General features: G+C 38.2%; 1 protein-coding gene across 4 annotated transcripts in view; it reads right to left on the minus strand.

Moving 5' to 3' along the window:
- The window catches only part of Rps6ka6 (ribosomal protein S6 kinase polypeptide 6), a 150,261-nt gene extending 148,726 nt beyond the window's left edge, over nt 1-1,535 (minus strand). For 3 of the 4 annotated variants that reach the window (XM_011247706.3, XM_006528403.3, XM_006528402.3), the window contains exon 1: nt 1,259-1,535. The gene's annotated coding sequence lies outside the window, so the exon portion shown is untranslated. The remainder of the gene's footprint in view (nt 1-1,258) is intronic. The other variant, NM_025949.3, reaches the window with a different exon arrangement.
- Nucleotides 1,536-18,538: the final 17,003 nt, after the last annotated feature.

Below are 18,538 nucleotides of genomic sequence, written 5' to 3' on the forward strand. Positions count from 1 at the left end.
ACTCACTCACAGGAAATTCACCGCATACATTTATTTAAAATGTATGCGGCAAGTGAGGGCATCCCATCAGTATACATTCGAATCCCACTAGTGAATCTTGTTAGTTGGGCTTTTTAATACAACTATTCTAAGTGACTTCTCTGTTTGAGAATCTTTGGTACAAACTATGTGCTCCGGTGTGCCTTGAGGGTATGTCAGCAAGTCCAGCTACCTATCTGCAGCCAGACTTCCCGGTGAGAAACACTGTTCCTTTAAATTACTGGCGTCTCAGGTCTGTCAGCCTGTATCCTCCAAGCAGATAGAATCTTATTCTATACGAAAGTCCCATTATGTTTTTACCAAGCTACTGAAATTCTCATCATTTCTTTCCCCCTTGAGCTCTTTGTGGCTTTCAGATCAAGTGAAATGATGTTGTTCCCTGTTATTTTGTATTTCCTGTGAGTAACTTCTAAATACTAACAATCTGTTAAAAAAGAATCGAGTTTGTACCCTAGCGTTTAGAATTATTCCTGAAAACCATAACAGATTTGTAACAGCAGCTGTTTCAGAAGAACACAAAATTTCAATTTTATAAAGGCAGAAAAATATGATTTAGGCAGAGCTAAAGTTTACAAATGTTGATAGTACAGTTTTGTTAGATTGTCACATTGCTAATAGTTCACTCTCAAATAGAATACATCTACGACACTGCCTTATCTACCTTCCTTTCCTTCTACTTCTCTTTGTTCAGTGGCTTTTGCTTTGTGGCTTCTATGGGAGAATCGGGCATTAGAAAAGTCATCCAGGTCCTTTACTATTCCAACTAAACACGCAGCTTCACCTATATATTCTATATCCCCAGGTCTGGTTCTAACTAGAGCAATGAAGGCTGCATAGACTTACAGGATAGGAGAGAAACTATAGGATCCCTAGTACAGACTGCTCTCAGAGTCCACGTGTTTGATCCGCCCGGAGGAGCCACGTGAAACTTCAGGGGTCCAGACTCGCACAGGTGACTTTCCAAGTCTCTGAGAGGCACCCGGGCAAGTTGCATATGTGGCTATTTTTATTATACTTGCTAAACCAAATAATTTATTACTACTGTTTATAAAGACAATATACCATATTTTAAGATTCAAGCCCCTAAAATCTTGGTCTACCACATTACAAAATTTCCTATTTTCTAAGTAACCTGGAACCTGTAAAATGCATTCCAAACAGACATACTTTTAAACTAAAATAAAAACATATCCCGCTAAGACTGAACGACCTTACTTACCTGAAGTGAGACTTCAAACTGCAGCTCTGAGGTCAGATCAGAGACGGAGGGCGCTTTCACCTAAGGCCGGACTTTCTCACTCCGGAGGCTACTGAGCGTTCTCTGCCCTTTGGAGTCCCAGAGCGAAGTGGCTCAAGCAGAGAACGTCTGTTCACCGGTCTCCCAATTTATATGCTCACTCCCAACAAACAGGAGGGGTCATGACCTAGTCCCAAGCTCTGTTTTCTCTTAGGTCCTACTTATCAGTTCTCAATCAGGACCTGGGTTGAGATGAACGGGTTTGGTATCTTCCATGCAAGGCAGAAATGCACAGTAAAAAACACCAGTGATCCACTCTCATCTAGAAGCAACGCCAGCATTTTTTACTTCCTTGTTCTGTGAGCAGTGCCTCTAGACAAGTTTTAAATGCAAAGAACTTGATTCAGTACTCAATATGTGCAATGGCAAAGGAAATAACGCCTGCACATATGTCCGGAGGAAAATTACTTGTAATAAACCAAAGTTTGGTCTTTTATTCTGTCAAGGATTCAGAGCTACCTGCTTCAGTAACAAAAAACATTTTTTTGTATACTACTGGGCACATGGCATTATGCTAGATGTGCTCATGATTTGATGTTGTTTAGGGAAAATTGGCCTCCTGCTTTTTGAGTAGAGAAACTCCAATTAGGAGTAAAAGCTTCACAAGGCTGTCCCTAGGTCAGTAAACAGAACTGAATAAAATCAGAAGAGAAAAATTTCTCTTTATAACTTGGTTCAAACAAAATAAAGAACCACAGTGCTGAATTATAACTTACTGTGTATATAAAATAAAAACCCATGCATAACAGCTTCTCTATTTGACATTATCATCTACAGCATAAGTAATTGTCATTATTTAAAAATTGAAAATTTTGTACATCAACTCAAAAATAATAAAAATAAAAAATAAAAAAGAATTATTTTAGTTTAAAGTGTAGTCAATAGTTTTATAAAACTATACTGAAAATAAATATATTACTAATTTGTAAAAAATATCAAACCACATTTTATATAAATAAATCAATGAATAAGTAAGTAAATTAAAGTATGTATTAGTAGAAGTTCAGCCAGTAGGTATAAAAAAAGAGTATAAGTAAAAATTATTATTTTGAAACTATCACAATAATAACTATTTCATCCACATATGAAGAAACTAGTAGACTAAACCATTATGAAAATAGAACACATAGATCAAAGCATATGCCTTTAAAATAATTATCAAAAGAAAAAATAATGACTTTAGAACAGAGGAACCAAAGGATCAAAATTAACATCAATTGTAATAGGACATATAGAGATCATTTGTTTCATGAGATAATAAACCTAAAATGAAGAAAATTCTACAAAATAAATATCAAAACTCTTTAAAGGTATCAAGGTCCTGAAAGTAAAAGGAACATCTTAACATCCTAACGCCACTTCACTTTAAAGGAAACCAAGGCAGTTAAGGTAGTATACAGTCTTAAATTTACATATTAGATAAGAAAAAGTTCATTGCCAGGCTTGGTGGCACCAACCTTTAATCCTAGCATTTGAGAAAAAGAGGCAGGCAGATCCTTGCAAGTTTGAGGGCAGCCAGAGCTACATAGATTCTCTCTCTCTCTCTCTCTCTCTCAAAAAAAAAAAAAATAGGGTAGCCATTGGTAGATTTTTAAAAAGGTCTCCAATGGGCTTGGAATGAATCATTTAGATCAGATACTACCATGCTGTAGTTAGTTTCATGATTTTAAAAACTGAAAGATGACAATGATTGGGGAAGTTGATGAAAAGTATTTAAGTATCTGTTCTACTAAGCTGTATACAGTGTATAGCTTAGTGGAACAATGATCCTGGGTTCCAAACAAAACAAAAACCGAAGCTGAGTATATCATCTCAGCACTTGCAGGAGGGATCATTATTGATTCAAGGTGATCTGATCTCCATTAGACTCTGTCTTTTTAAAATTATGTCATATACTTTTTATGTTTTTTTTTCTGTCTGAAATTATAAAAGGCAAAATCAAGACAAAAAACATTTAAAAGTTGAATTGCTAATGAATGCAACACTTGTCTTTGTTTCCTTACTAACTTGCTCCAACATTTCAGATGGGATGTTGCTTGGTAATATTGGCTTGGAAAAATTCAATATGTGTTATGTTGAACAAAGCTCATCTGCTAGCTACACCAAGGCACAGAAGAACCCCAAATGAATTTTTTTTCTCAGATTTAACTATAATTAAGAATAAAGACATACTCAACTAAGACAAAGACCTGTAATTACTGCTGTGATAGAGATTATATAGTGTGTTATAAACACTCAGAAAGAGTTGATTTCCAGCTTGAGTGTATCAGAAAAAAAAAGGCCACTGACAAATTAATCTTTGGGTTAAGATTTGAGAACTAGCAGGATACTGATGGGTACAGTTTAGGAGTTATGGTAGCAAAGGATATACAGGGCTAAGAGACTGAGAATAAGAAACCTCAGAAAGAAAAGGAAGTTCAAAGACCACCCTCCTTCAATGGCTCAGCATAACATATTTGTACTTTTTGTTCTAACATACAAATTGCTATAACTTGATTATTATGCTTTTTGGGTACCGATGAAATTTTAGGCTCACATATGCAGTTTGGGAGATATCTTAGGAATCTATCTAATGACTTCACCTTTCTGCTGAGCTAACTGTGGGGGCTCATCTAAGATCTTACAAAAGGAGTGGCAACAGAAAGTCTAGGACTCCAGGCCTGTCTCCAGGTTTATCACTCCATCTACTCTGACGTTGTGAAACTTTCTTTAAACTTTGAGATCACTGGGATTCATTGATCCTCATGCTAGATTCTCCAGGTTCTTATCATCTCAGGATTAGGTCATCCTGCATCTGGCTCCCTTTCTTTGAGCCTCTCCTATCTTTGTGATAAAGTTTCACAGTGAATATAGGCATAAAGAAACAGTTTCAAGGTACTCTGTGACAGCCACCAAATAGCCAGATTTTAGCTAACTTTAACTTCTATTCTCAGGTAAGCCCAGTCATATCTTCATTTCTTCTGGTTGTAATTGGCTGATGAATCAATTTTTAGTCTAAAACAAAACAATCAACAGAAAAGTCAAATTATCCTGTCATTTGCATCTTTTCAGGTAAAGTCTTCTTAGGCAACCTACACACCGCTCCCTCAGAATCATGTGGTTACTTTCCTTTTTGAAAGGATGACTTACAAATCCTAAAAATGCACTTGCTGAAATAATAATGTTTCCAGAAGTCATGAAGATAGTCCAGGACATGAGGGAGGAAGTTAGGTCAGAGGCTGGAAATGAATAATTTGTTCTCCTTACCCACACAACCGTCTGCGTGCTCACTGAAGGCTTATCTCTAACAATTTGCTCCTTGCTGGAAAAGCAACCCTATCATCCCTCAATTCATCACTCTCATCTACGTGCATGTAGGTCAGATTGATGTGCCTGGCATAGACAATTGCTGGGGAGAGGGAGTAGGGATTTAGAGATCTTCTCACCTCGCTGCTCACTAGGCCTGCCAGGTCAAAGAGACACCTAGAGATTCTTCTGGAATTCTAAGCAGTTTGCCAGTAAATCTTGAGGTTCAGATTGCTGGAGAAATAGTGCCTGTCATTCTGAGAGACAAAGTTAAACCCATTTAAATTTGAACCCAAGCATCCAAGCTGGCCTTGAATAACAATGAGCAAAGCACAAAGCATGAGGAGATGATATGGACAGAAGCAAGACACTGTGGCCAGATCAGCACGAGGAACCCTGACATTTCCCCTGTTAATGAGTAATTAAAGGAGAAAGAAAGCAGCTAGTTCTCTCACTCTTCGGTTTAGAAGCAGCTGCTCTTATGATCAGGATCACAATTTAGAATATGTGAAGGTCCTGACTTTTAGTCTGAGACACTTCTATCTACCAAATTAATCAAGATCATATTGTCTGTTGCCTTTCTTTCATTTGGCATGTATCTCCAAGATTCCTATGTCCTACAGGCCAGTTCATCCTCATTGAACAGAAGGTCTGAAGAATGAAGTGATTGTATTCAATTTTCTTTTCCTATTTAGTACTGTTTTCTATTTCTTCCTCTGCCACCATCAAATGTGTATGACTACTGTCATATTTTACCAAGACATTATACAAAGAACTTACTTAAATGGTTGAGACTGGCAATTAGATACTATATTCTCCATCACAGAAATATTCATATTTTAATAAGACCCATTGATCCTTTATAGAGGAGTTGAGGGCTCCAGAAGAACGGAGTAAGATACCACACTTTGGGTAGTGGTTCTTTTGAAACAGTGTCTCACTCTATACCCAAGACTAGCTTTGAACTGGCAATCCTTCTGTCTCTTAACTTCTGGAATTACAGGTGTGTTCCACCATACTCAGTCAAGATACTTAAGGAAAAAAAGTAGACTGCTTCTTATGTACTTCAGGCTGGCCTCAAGTGCATCTTAGCTAAGGTTGACATTGAACCCCTGATCCTACAGCTTCCACCTTCCGAGTGTCAAGGCATATGCCATGACATTTAAGACACTTTTCATAGTGCTTCACATCACTGATTGAAGCATATCCTGGTTACCTATTTTTACCCTATGTGTAAAGATGTCCCAGAACAGTAGAGAGCTGTGTGGATGGTGCTGTGATAGCAAAGTGTATTTATTGTATACTCCATGGAAATAACCTACATGAGTTAATAATACAGAGTACAAACAAATTAGGTTTCTAATATGGGTTCACTGAGAAGATGAGCAGTTACTAATTGAACTTTTTCTTGAATAACCCATCTTCTCCATCCACATACCCCTCTTGTTACTTCCCCTAGGACTGCTAAAATTGCCTCCAATATAACATTCATTATCCATCCTGCTCAAACCCACACCACTTTGGATGCTGCTAATTAGCTCTCTTTATGGATGGACACCATCTGAGAATTATATAATGAGAACAACCACGAGGTATATGACTTTTAATCTTTAGCTCATATAGCTGCTTTGTAGACATTTCTAGCCATTCTGAGGCAAAGAACATCTTCATAATTTAGATGCTATTGGAAGAATAGGATTTTCTGTTTCATATCTTGGCTACAAAACAGTTTCTGAGATGGCAAATCAAAAATTGGAAGCCACTTCAAACAAATTAAACATCATCATAGTCAATATGTTTTTCCTTTCCTTTTACTGTTTCTATAATAGGTTCAAAGTCACAGAGTTGGGCTTCTCAGCCCCGGGGAAGCAAATTATCTCCAGGGACAGCATGACATTTTCCAAAAGGAAATTATCTTTAATTCTAAGCTGAAGGAAATAAATATTACACAGACAAGCACTTTTTAGGAAGCAGGTGGGGTCATGTGTGTATTAAAAATCAAGCAGATGACAAGGTTGTCTTGACTTTCCCCTCTATCAGAAATAAAAAAAGGGAAATATGTAGGTAGGGAGAAAGCTGACAATGGAGTCCTCTCAACTAATTCTCCCAATGTTAGAGACTCAGGCAGGAGCGGAATTAAAAATATATATCTTACACAGCCATCTGAAGGTCAGTGCCCCTAGCAGAATCCTTTCTGGAGTAGAGAGTTCCAAAGGCAAACGTATTTGGGCTTAAGGCAGAGCAGAACATCCTCAGGACCTGAGTGGCAGGTATGCATTTTGGGTGACAACATGGATAGAAATGCCTATCAAGTAGTTGTGTGTGTAAAAAGAGATCATAAGAATGAGAAATATGTAATCCACCCTTAAAATCGGAGCTTAACGGGTCTGCCATTTTGTGTGATGGCATGAATTAAAATTAACATTTTTTTTAAGAGGCAGGAACAAGCACTGTAAAGTAATATGGTAGGGAAATCCAAATGACAGTTTAATTGTACTTATGAACAAAACTGTAATGTTAACTTGCCTGTCAGTTTAAGGTATTAAGGAAATGATTAGTGTAGGTAAAAGATTAGAGTTGAGGTCTAGCTTGTGCTTTTGGTTAACTATTTTGTCAAAAAAAATTCCTTTCTCTTACTAAAAGTTTCAGTTCCTTCAATATTTTAATAAAATTGATTTGTTCTTTCTTTATGCTTGTCAGATCTAATAAAAAGGCAAGTTTCAAATTTATGCTTGCCTAATTTCTTTCTTACCAATAAAGATATGTTTAAAAGAGGGTATAGCTCGGTTGGGGAAATTCTTGCCTTGCAAGTATGAAAACTTCTGTCAGGTTCCTAGAGCCTGTGTGTGTGTGTGTGTGTGTGTGTGTGTAAGAACAAAACAAAGCTTGGTGTGGTAGTCTGAATACCAGAAAACCAGCACAAGAAAAGTGAAAAATGGCGGAAGATCCTGGGGCTTACTGGCCAGCCAGTCTGGCCTACTTAGTGAGTTCCAAGCCAGTGAGAAAACCTGTTTCACAAAACAAGATGAATGACAACAGAGGAACAACAGCTGAGGTTGTCCTCTAGTCTCTACACACAATCATACAACACACACACACACACACACACACACACACACACACACACACGAGAAAGAGACAGAGACCAAAAAACAAAAGAAGAAAAAAATTACCCCACCATCTAATGCTGCTATTATTTTGTCACCTGTTAACTCTGGACAAGATGATATATATTCCACTGAGTTATTATGAAGATTAGATGAGTCGATACACATAGAGGTTTAGAAGACTATCATAATGAATACTTAGTTCTTGCTATTTTATGATCATTAACACATTATATGTAATATAATTTAATGCAAAACTAAAAAGCAATATGATTATAGACAAAGTTGTTCTGTAAATTGAACTTTTTGAGCCAGCTGTGGTGATGAACACCTGTAACCCTAGTTCTAAAGAGGCAAAGGAAGGAAGATCAGGACTTTAATGCCTACCTCAGATAGATAATGAGTTCAAGACTACTCATGGCTATATGAGCTCCTGTTTCAAAATAATAAAATAAATAGCTTGATAAACAATTCAATTTGACCTGACAGTTCTTAAAAAACACTCTTATATGCCAGGATAAATTTAGTATTTGGCAATCTTTCTACTAGGAGGTGTTTGACTGTTTGGTGCCTGTTGATGAGACAGGATCTCATGTAGCCCACTCTATCCTTAAACTGCTGATATTCTGGACTCAAGTTCCTGGAATTCTACGCATGAGTCATCATACCTGCTGGATAAGATGATTTGAAACATTACTCCAAGCACTAACACATTACTCATAGAGGCTATTTATAATTTTACAAATAACTACTTAGTGATATAACACATTGAACTTTATGGGACCACACAAAGCATTTACCAATATTAATTCAAATGAATTATGGCAAAATTGAGAAGATTTAAGACTTGTTTTATCATCCCTTTTCTAAAACTTAAAGATAATTTTCTCTTCTTCCATCCAGAACCTAATGTCTTTTAGACTTCCATGGCTAAACCTTTAGGATTGCTCTTAGTCAACGATGATAATCACTGACCAGTTAATTAGACAGAAGTGATTTGCTGACCTAGGATTCACTATGTAGGCCGGTTTTAAAACTCACAGAGATCTGCCTCTCTCTGCCTCTTCTCAAATTCTGAAGACAAAGATGAGAGCCATCATGGCCAGCTTAACTCAGAATTCTTAATATGTCACTAAGAAAGTAAATATTTGGCAATGTGTAGGTCCAGGTATCAGTGGGTCCAACCTTTGCCTAAAAAGGAGTAGTACTGACTTCCTCAAGAATTATATTTGGCTTCTTGGGTTCCATAGGTCAATGCAGGGTTTTGAGAGGAACCGTCTTGTTTCTGATAACCTCTGTATAGTAAGCAGTATAGTACAGTTTTCCATTTCAAGATACATTTACAAAGCCATATTCTGTATAACTTACTGGAGTAGAGGAGGGAAGATTCAAATGGACAGAGGGAACCTTGAGTCAAGGTATCATAGCCATTCCAATGACTAGGAAAAAAATAACTTAGCACACCTTCAGTCTAGTCCTAATGACTAGCCTGGTTTGGTAGTTGGGAATTTCTGGTATACATCACAAAATGGCAGTATGATGGTAGCAACCAGCTTGGCTTTGCAAAATCAAGTGGTGTGCCTTTTAAAGATGCTGCTTCTAAGAGACACTATACATTGATGTTGGTAGGTAGAAGAGACAGCCGAGGAAAGGATTTGGTGAGAAGTACAGTTTTAGTGAGTCCTTAAACCTGTAGGAATTACAATCTTAAATCGTTACCACTCGCAATGGTACATAAGTCCAGACCACTGTAAATAATCAGATGGATAGTGAAATAAACAGAAGAGAAAGAGAGGATACAAGAGGCAATGGAAGACAACTCATTTCCAAGATAACCAGGGGTGAACCATAGCCAATTGAATACTCTAGCAAGTTTCACAGCACAATATTATTAAACTTATAAACCACACAATCTTAATAAGAAGACAGAAATAAAAATGGAGAAAACATTTCTCTTCACAAAGAGAGCAGTTATCAAAACAAACCTAGGGCTGTGTAGGTAGTTATTTGACACTTTTCCTTAACAGTAGGTTATTAAACAAAATAATACTCCTATAAGTTGAAACATAAAGAATTACATCTTTGAGGGTGCTTTGCAGCTTCTCCACTTCAGCCATATCTAGAGTTTATTTTCAAAGAAAATGTGATTTTTGAAGCTCTTTTCAGAAATCAGACTAACTTTGTATTAAAGGTCAGGCTGAATGTCATAGTAAAAATTGTGCCTGACATTTTTCCACTTTGCTCAAATAGAAATTTTACACAGCCATGAAGTGAAAGTTCAGAAAGGTTCTTTGAGAGAACTCTTGTGTTTTTTTTTATAGGCTTTCAAAACAAAATTATTATGCTTTAGACGTGCTGTGTCCCAACAGGCTCATGTGTTTGGATACTTGTTCCCCAGCTGGTACTTCTGCTTTGAAAAAGAGTTGAACCTTAGGTACTCAAGGCCTAGATGACAGACGTTCATCACAAGAGCTAGTTTTGAAGGTGCTGTCCACTTTTGGTGTTGTCATGAACTGTTTGCCCCTGTGAACATGTGGTCCTAAACGTTTCTGCCACTATGAATGGAGCTGACATAGCCAGCATGTCTTTTCCAACACAATGAATAGATGGATAGCCTCTGAGACTGTGAGCCAAAATAAATATTTTCTCCATTAAATTATTTATGTCAGCTATTCTGTCACAGTGAAAATAATGCTAGCTAATACAAATGTGAATTCATTTGTATTTCTGTATTGCCCTTTAGAAAGAATTCAGACAAAACCACCAATTAACAAAGACTATATCATCCTTTTCATTTCACAAGTCAGGCTGTGCCTAATCACTGAGATGAATGGCACATAAAACTCTAAAAGACAGAACAGTGATCAATGACTCACCGTATTCGTGTTGGCCTTTCTAAAGGTTGTATGTAGATGGGGCTATCAGATTGGCTCTTCTGTCTAGGTTGATAGATCAATTGAGTCATGCGGCCAAAATATTTAATAGATTATTTTCACCTCACAGAAAGACTTGATTGATCATTTTGGTGTCAGTAGACTCGGCTTCAGTATTTTCAGGGATTCTTTCTTGTGGGCGTCTGTTATACAAAATGTTTCATTCTATTTAGAAGAAGTAGGTTTAAAGAATATGTGGCATTATGTTATGCATGTACAAACACATGCACACATAAACACACACATACATGCACACACATTTTTTTTGATCATTTGTTTTTTGAGACAGAACCACAAAGCTAGCCTGGAAATCAGCACACAGCCCAAGCAGACCTCAAGCTTACGACAGTCCTTCTGCCTCAGCTTTCCAAGTGTGATCTAGTGTATCTCATTTGTATTATCATTTTTATATTCTTGTTTAAAACACAAAATAGATTATTTTTGCCTAAAAAGTGAAAAAAAAATCAAAGTGGTATGGTCCAGTTATTTTTAAAAAACTAGAAGGTTGTACTATCAGTAATACAAGGAGTATAACATATAACTATCCTGTCCTTCCACTTATGTACACAATTAATCTAGTGTTATGGATTATAGAAATATCTTTTAAAATAATGCGCTTGTCCATTCGGTCCAAAGCAATCAAATTATTCCGTGCAATTCCTACAAAAATCTCAAGGAGAAGTTTTATAGAAAAGGGAAATAGAAATTACAATCAATCAGTATGGAATCTCAGAGAAGACCAAATTGCAAAAAATCCTGAAAAAAATGGAATTGAGGGATTCACACACACACACACACACACACACATACACACACACACACACACACACACACACAAATCGTTAAAATGATGTGTTATTCACACAGATTCAGATACATTGGCTTAGAGAACATAGTAAAGAACCCAGAAATAAATCTGTATATATGATCCTTATATCATCATTCTACAGCCATAACATGTATAATGTGTAAGACAATTGGTGCAGTCATTTCTCTCAGTGGAAACTCATCTGACATTTGCTCCACAAAGACATTGTAAATGGGGAAAACTTCTGACCTGGTTGAAATGACCAACTACTTCCTCATAGTTTATCTGATTGTCTTAAATCAGATGGTCTCCTTCCTCTGAACACAGGACTATCATAGTAACACCATTCTTAAAGTACTAAGGTCATATTGCTGGGCTAAAGTTAATTCTACTTATATCCTGCTTTTAATCCTAAACTCTTTAAAAAACACATTTCATTGAACTTTATATTTTCTTTGCACAGGAAGCTAATAAGTATTTCTAGAATGTGTACATAAGTAGAAGGTACATTTAAAATCGAATAAAGAAGCGTTCTAAGTCTTTGGCTCATCTATGAAATTGAACACTAACAAATATATCTAATCCATAAACATGTTGTGAGGATCAAACCAAAAGGGTCTAAGTTGATCAGTGACATGGCAGGTGAGACACGCTTAGGATCAGAGGGAGAGACCTTATATGAAATGCCCAACACTGAAGAGAGGGAACTTGTAGAATCCACCTCCAGTAGAAGACAGGGCATCAAGTGGAAAAATAGGGTTGTCATCCCACAGTCAAAAACTCTGACCCAGAATTGTTCCCGTCTGAAAGAACTGCAGGGACAAAAATAGAGTAGAGACTGAGGGAAAGGAGGTCCAGTGACAGGCCCAACTTGGGTTCTATATTATGGGGAGGTTCCAATACTATTACTGATGCTATGGTGTGCTTACAAACAGGAGCCTAGCATGGCTGTCCTCCGAGAGGCCCAACAAGCAGCTGAAGGAGACATAGGCAGATACTTACACTCAAGCAATGGACAGAAGCTGGTGACCCCTGTGGTTGAATTAGGGAAAACCTGGAAGAAGCTGAGGAAGAGGAGGGTGACCCCATGGGAAGACCAGTAGTCTTAACTAACCTGGATCCCTGAGATCTCTCAGACACTGAGCCACCAGCTAGGCAGTATACATGAGCTGGTCTGAGGCCCCACACATATTCAGTAGAGGACTGCCTGGTCTGGCCTCAGTGAGAGAAGAGGCACCTAACTCTCGAGAGACTTGAGGCCCCAGGGAGTGGGGAGGTCTGGTAGGGTGGGTGTGGATGAGGACATTCTTTTGGACATGGGGGTGGGGGCAAGGAGGAATGGGATAAGGAACTGTAGGAGGATGGACTGGAAGGGGGATAAGGACTGGACTTTAAAAAAGGATTAAAGAATACTAATAATAATAAAAGGAAAAAAAGAAATGTGAGATACTATTAAATAAGTAGTATTTTAGTTAATGGACACTATGATGAATTAAAGATGAACCTGATAAATTCCCTAAACTCAATGAGTTTCTAACCTTTACAATACTTTATTGGTTTCTTTAATTTTATATATATATATATATATATATATATATATATTTGACTCTTCCACTACAATGAAAACTTTAAAAATATAAAGATGTCATTCATAGCCAGTGCTGTATCACCAGTAAATATTTGTCCAAAGAATAAAAAGAATGATTGACAATATCTAGTGGAAAAATTGACAGTATTCAACAAATATTTACTAATCTGCTGGCTGCTATGGGCAAGATACTGAAAAATACAGAAGTGAATAAGAAGACAGAGTATACAGAAAGGTGAGAGAAATTCTGTGAGAATCTATAAGATTTCATGGAGTGAGTGTTTGCTTTGGTGCTTGAATTACAGGCTGAATTTGTACTATTAGAGACAACAAGAAGATCAAAATAGCAGCATGAGTAAAGGCACAAACTCTAGGAGGGTAGGTACACTTGGCAAATTCAGAGAGACCCCTATAACTTGGGCATATGATCCAGAGGAAGTAAAATGATTGAGATACTACTGCTCAGGGATTTGGATGAGCCAAACCATAATTTGTCTGAATACAGAAGAGTTTTGCACGATATTGCAGGGAGTCCAGTGTTAGGCTTGATGACTTAGAAATTCACCCTCGACCCATTATTTTCTGACCTTTAATGCTGTTACCAGTTTCGTTACTTTAGTTTAAAATCCAATTATAAAAAAGGTAGGGTCCTAGAGGTGAGTTTTAATCAAAGATATTTTCTGACCCTGTCGAAAATAATCTTGGCATTTGGGGAGAAATTGTGCTTTTGCCAGCAAGAAAAAAATCTGAAGTAAAATAGCAAACAACAGATACAAGGTCTGCTGACTGCCCATCAGACATTTGACAAGGCATTTGCTTATATTTTATCTTGTTTTACTGTCCATAGATCAGTACAAATGAAGCAATAACAAAATATGGCATAGAAAATGCAAACGAAATTTTGAACAAATACCTCCTAAAAATTAATGATCAGAAGGGAGATGTAAAGAATAAGTCATCAAGGTCAGATTCACCGGGCTGCCCAATTTGAACAATAGGAGGAACTTGCTACATTCTTACAGGGATGATTATATATGAACACAAGAACTGTTCTTTTATTTGGAAAATTTGAACAGTGATGATTTTGTTTCTTCATGCTAGCCACCAGTTTGTTTTCGCACAAGCAGCCTGCAAACTGTTTCAGAGTAGAATTGTAGCTCTGCTTCACTATTACTGAAAATCAACATCTGAAACCAACAAAACAGATTGCTTTAAATGTCCTCTTCCCTGTACACATACTCCTGCAGCACTGAGTGTGTGATATGTACCATCATTATCCACTCAGTAACTCATCCATCTATCCTGTGAGTAGATATAGTCAATAAACAAGCTCTACCCAGTATGAACTCATTTCCATATACTCTGCCAGGGACTAAGGTTATTGTATTTTCTGTTATTAAAGTGATGTACATTGATTTCCAGCATATTTACAGGCAGTCTAGAATGAGTTTAGAAAACAAATCTATTTGCTAATATTGATAGCCACCTAAAATTTTGAACACTTATGATTTGCTTTTAATTGATTGGTAATTCCTAGAGGCTAAATGCATTACTTTAAAAAATATTCCAAATTAGTTTCATTGAAAAGAACTGATAATTAGACAAAATATTTCCTTTTTTATACAAAGTACAAGAATTTTTAGTTGGAAAGGATCTTGTGATCTGATCATTTAACGCTTTCCCTGGGCACCTAGGTGTTTCATTCAAACTGAACCAGAGTTTCTACCATAACAACATCCACCGTTGTAATTATTCCTTAAAGACAATCCATACCTCTTGTAAGCAGCTGTAGTGACTAGGAATCACTTTCGAGATCTACTGATCACTTTTCATTCACAACTTCAGAGTTTTCCCCTCTAGAAGATGTAACTAAAGCATTGAAAATTCAAACTTTAATATTTATTTTTTGATGGAAATAACAAATTCTCATAAACCTGTCATTTGTTATAAAGATAACATTTTCCTATAAAACAGTCCGTTTTTTATATGAATTCTCCTTGTAGCCCTGACTGTCCTGGAACTCACTCTGTAGACCAGGTTAGCCTCAAATTCTCCTATTTTTATAGCAAGATGTTTTGTGGTATAGAGATAGTGAATACAGAAGTTCTGCTTGCTTGTGGTTTTTGAATTTTTTTGTTTTGATTCTTGCTGTTTTTATGTTTTGTTGCATCTAGGGCTCCTGTGGCCCAGGGGAGATCCAGGTTCCTTGTGTTGCTAAGACCGTGCTTGAGCTCTTTGCCTTTTCCTGCCTTGACTTTTTAATTGCTGACATTACAGGAGTGCACAGCTGCCCTCCCTCCTGGTTTTTTTTTCTTTCTTTCTTTCTTTTTTTTTTTTTTGAGGTTTGCCCTTGCTATCTCTGTTTTTCTCCCGACCATCTAAATTTCAACTGGAAGAAGATAATATTAATCTTTTGGTCCAGTGATTTCAGCTGCTCTTATAAGCTAGGCAGATTTTGTGTCTGATTTTGGAACCACCTGCCTAATTGTTGGAAAAGTCCAGGCCTGCTGTACATTGTGAAAGTGCCCATTAGGGAAGAAAAACTCTGAAGAGAGACAACTTGAAGAGATTCCACAAACATGACCAAGAGCTTTTCTGTCACTAAGGTAGTAAAATGTGAACTAATAGGTAGAAATTAAATGAAGTCAGTTTTTAAAAGAAGATATTTAAGGGTCTTCCCAGTAGGGTTGAGTTCTTGCTGACAGAGTGAAATTTCTATCACTGGATGAGCTCTGGGAGAAGTTTAAAGATTCTGTGTTCCTGGTATCTGCAGAGATGTCTTTGTTCTTGTGAACGTTGACCTGAAACTATTTAGAGTGGCTTCTGCCTTGGAGACTTTAAGACTCTATTCGAAATCCTCACTGGTGGATTTTGTCCCATAGGATCAGAAGTTATAGAGTAACATGGCACATTGGCAAAAAAAAAAATTTGTTTTAAGTGACTATGGTATACAGGGTTCTTTACTCACTCTTTAAATATATGGACACTGCAATCTGTTATTAGCTATGGCAACACCATGTGTTTTTTTTTTGATTGGTGGTATAGTTCCAAGGAGCTCTGGGGGGACTGGTTAGTTCATATTGATGTTCCTTATGGGGCTTCAGTCCCCTTCAGCTCCCTGGGTATTTATCTGGCTCCTTCAGTGGGGGCCCTGTGTTCCATCCAATGGATGACTGTGAGCATCCACTTCTGTATTTGCCAGGCACTGGCAGAGCCTCGCAGGAGACAGGAGCAGTATTCATTTCTAAAGTGCTTCTGTGTTACTTACTGTTGGTGTTCAAGTATTGTGCAGAGTCTATGAAAACTACCCCATGGCAGACATCCTCTTCACCACTTTGAGGTCATGAATGTAAAAGTGAAGGACAATAACTTTATTAACTAGACTTATAAAACTGGTTGGAGAACAGGCTTTGTCTAAGTGTTTAATGAGAGTTTTCTGTGTGGTGAAGACCCAATCCACCAATTCAGTCTTCAACAGGATTCTTCATATAGGAAATTCAAGTGATGTAGTTGGGAGGAGGCTAGCTGGAAGCCAAATGCCATGTATTTTGATCCAACTTTCTTTTCTTCTTCCTTTTTTTTTTCTACGAATAATTTATTTTTTAAATTCACTTTACACCCTGATCACAGAACACCCCCCCCACACACTTCTCTTCCCAGTCCCACCCTTATGAATTCCTCTCCCCACTGCCCCTCCCTTTCTCATAGAAGGAGAGTCCCCCCCCAGTACCACATAAAGCTGGGAACATTTAGTCCCAGCAGGACTAGGCACATCCTCTCTCACTGAGGCCCAAACAGACAGTCCAGGGATGGGGGGAGGGGATCCAAGGGCAGGCAACAAAGACGGAGACAACCCCTGCTCCACTTTGTTAGGAGGTCCTCATGACCAAGCCACACATCTGCTACAAATGTGTGTCAGACCTAGGCCCAGACCCGGCATGCTCTCTGGTTGGTGGTTCAGTCACAGTGAGTCCCCATGGGCCCAGGATAAGTGACCTTGTAGATTTTCTTGTGGTGTCCTTTACCCCTCTGGCTCCTTCACTTCTATCCCGGACTCTTCCAAGAGACTCCGGAGCTCTGCCTGATGTGTGGCTGTGGGTCTCTACATCTGTTTCCATTCACTGCTGGATGAAGCCTCTCAGGAGACAGTTATGCTAGGTTATTCCTGTCTGCAAGCATAGCAGAGTATTACTAATAATATCAAGGGCTGGCTCTCTCACACGGGGTAGGTCTTGAGTTGAGCCAGTCATTTGTTGGCTGTTCCCTCAGTCACTGCTCAATCTTTATTCCTGCATGTCTTGTAGGCAAGACAAATTTTGAGGTGAAGGTTTTGCGAGTGGGTCGATGTCCCCCTCCCTCCTCTGGAAGTCCTGCCTGGCTACTGGAGGTCAGTCCCTCTGACAGGAATCTGAGCTAGGGTCACCTCTACAGATTCCAGGCATCTTCACCTACCCCAGGGTTCCAGATAGTCATCAGTGATGCTCCCTGCTGGTTTCTATTCTCATTCCCAACCCTATCCTGGAGGCTCCTAGCTCCTCACACCTGATCCTTATCCACATTCCTTTCCTCAACCCCCTCTCCTACCTACTTCTCTGTTCCTCTTCTCAACCCCCCTCTCCTACCTAGTTCTGTTTTCATCTGCCTCAGACTTATTTTCCCCTTCTGAGTGAGATTTGGGCCACCCAACCTTTTTAATGCTGCAACCCTTGAATACAGTTCCTCACAATTTGGTGATCAACACCCATAATTTTTAAAATTTATTTATTTTTACTTACATGAGTACAGTGTAGTTGTCTTCAGACACAAACCAGAAGAGTGTATCAGATCCCATGACAGATGGTTGTGAGCCACCATATGGTTGCTGGGAATGAATTCAGGACCTCTGGAAGAGCAGTCAGTGCTCTTAACCTCTGAGCCATCTCTCCAGCCCCGCAAAATTCTTTTCTTTTTTTTTTTTAAGATAAATTCTTTTTCTAATTAGATATTTTCTTTATTTACATTTCAAACGTTATCCCCTTTCCTAGTTTCCCCTCTGAAAATCTGAAAATCCCCTTTCCCCTCCCCCTCCCCCTGCTCACCAACCTGCCCACTCCTGCTTCCCTGTCCTGGCATTCCCTTACCCTGGGGGATAGAGCCTTCACAGGACCAAGGGCCTCTCCTCCCATTGCTGAACAACTAGGTCATCCTCTGCTACATATGCAACTAGAGCCATGAGTCCCTTCATGTGTTTTCTTTGATTGGTAGTTTAGTCTCAGGGAGCTCTGGGGGTACTGGTTAGTTCATATTGTTCCAAAATTAATTTCATTGCTACTTCATAGCTGTAATTTTGCTAGTGTCGACTCCATAATGTGGTTATTTTTTCTAAAATAGAGGTTTGCCAAAGGGGGCGCTACCCACAGTTTGGGATCCACTGATCTGTGGGATGAGGCTATGGATCAGAATTAATTTTGGATCTTTAGCACCTACATAAAAAGCCAATAA

This window comes from Mus musculus, chromosome X (assembly GCF_000001635.26).
Source record: "Mus musculus strain C57BL/6J chromosome X, GRCm38.p6 C57BL/6J".
Classification (NCBI taxonomy): domain Eukaryota; kingdom Metazoa; phylum Chordata; class Mammalia; order Rodentia; family Muridae; genus Mus; species Mus musculus.